The 1,906-nt window shown below is 39.9% G+C and overlaps 1 pseudogene; it reads right to left on the bottom strand.

Annotated features, from left to right (window-relative positions):
• Positions 1–406: 406 nt before the first annotated feature.
• Positions 407–1,906, bottom strand: part of LOC143041280 (ATP-binding cassette sub-family F member 1 pseudogene) — a 7,554-nt pseudogene continuing 6,054 nt past the window's right edge.

Here is a 1,906-nt window from a genome sequence, read left to right as displayed (position 1 = left end):
TTTCACTATCCACTTTGTTAACGAATTTCCAAATAACTTGTAATCATACTTAGTGTTATTTTTACCTATATGCATTACTTTGCATTAATTGTGTTAAATTTTATTAGCCACTTTTCAGACCATTGCTGTAATCTAAATTTTCTTGAATATCTAATTGGTTTAAGTGATTAATTTAGTATTATTTACTATTTACCCGTTTATTGCCTAACTATACCTATGCATTTATTTTTTTATTATCATCATTTATATTTTTATATTCTTACTTATTAATTTATCATTATTATGTTTTTTTTTCTCGCATCCGAACTTGCCACGGACCAAAAGGTCTCCCATCGGCATGCTCCTCCTTTGTAATCTTTTGTGTGTGTATGTATGTGTGTGTGTATATGTATGTGTGTGTGTATGTGTTGGTAGGTTCATCAAGAATCAGTACATCTGGTGCATTGAGACAGAGTTCTGCAAGGACTACTCTGGCTTTCTGACCACCTGATAAATCCTTGTTTTTGATTTTGTGAGCATGGGAGGATAAACCAAAGGTTCCAAGGGCTTTACGTGCTTTTTCATAAGGCAAATTAAACAACCCCATGAGATACTCTGCAGGTGATTTCTCAGCTGTCAAGTGCTCACCATAGTGCTGATCAAACCCTCCAATTTTCAAACGATGGTTTTTCCTCACCTCGCCATCAGTTGGAGTCAACTCGCTCACAAGCAATTTTGAAAACGTGGATTTGCCAACTCCATTTGGACCTCCGATTGCAACTCTACTCTTCATATCAATACCAAAGTCTGTTTTTTCTGAAAAGTGGTTTGTGTCCTGAGTAGGCAAATGAAACATTGTAAAGACCAAAGACAGGAGGCTGAATAGGTGGTGTTCCTGGAAATGAAAAGTTGACAAAATATTCCTTTGGTTTTTCTAAATGTTCAGTAGGGCCATTCTCCTCCTCTTCTCGCTTGCTCTTGGCTCTCCTCTTCTCTTTTTTTTTTTTTGGGTAAGAGCTTCCTTCTGCTTCTTCTCAGCTTGTTTCTTGGTGGCTCCTGAAGCCTTCATTTCTTTAATACGTTTCTCTTGCTTTTCCCAGGCCTTCAGCTGTTCTTTGCGCTTCTGTACCAACATCTTCTTAAATGTGGAGTAATTTCCCTTGTAGTAGAACAGTTTCAGCTGATCCAAATGGATGATGTCAGTGCACACATTGTCAAGGAAGGACTGGTCATGGGAAACAGCCCTGCAAGTAATTGTCAAGCCAGATGACATCATTCAAGTCAAGATGATTGGTAGGTTCATCAAGCATGAGCAAGGTAGGTTCCATAAAGAATGCTCGAACAAGTGACACACGCGTCCTCCAGCCTCCAGAGAAGCTCTTGGTCGCTCTTCCCTGCATCTCTTTTGTAAAACCAAGACCTGCAAAGATTCTTCTTGCTTTTGGTCCGGCTTTATCTGCGCCTACGGCTTTCAGTTCTTCATAAACTTCTTGCAAACGATCCATATCTAGTCTTGTTCTTCTTCTTCATGTTAGCTTCTAATTCATCCCTCTCATTGATGAGCTCTGTTCGTTTCTTGTCTGCCTGCAGGACAACATCGATGGCCGCGGTGTCATCAACAACCACTTCCTGTTCAGAGTAGAACAAATCTATGTTTGGGGGAATATTAAGAGCACGATTCTGGATGTGACGGAATAGTGTGGTCTTTCCATGCCCACTGGGGCCTACCAATCCATATCAGCTCCCTTGTGCATTAAGTAGGGAAGCATTGCTGAACAATGTTTTGCCTTTTGCAGAAATACTGAAGTTTTCAGTCTTAATGTCTACTGCATTTTCAAGCTGGTCTTACTGCTTTGTAGATTTCTCTGCCTGGGACACAGTAAAGTTTTCATCAATAGATGAAGACCCATGGACAATTTTCTTGGGC

This window comes from Oratosquilla oratoria, chromosome 30 (assembly GCF_046742065.1).
Source record: "Oratosquilla oratoria isolate Oo_2021 chromosome 30, ASM4674206v1, whole genome shotgun sequence".
Lineage (NCBI taxonomy): Eukaryota > Metazoa > Arthropoda > Malacostraca > Stomatopoda > Squillidae > Oratosquilla > Oratosquilla oratoria.
Note: the sequence above shows the minus strand (reverse complement) of the source record. Positions and strands in the feature narration are given on the sequence as shown.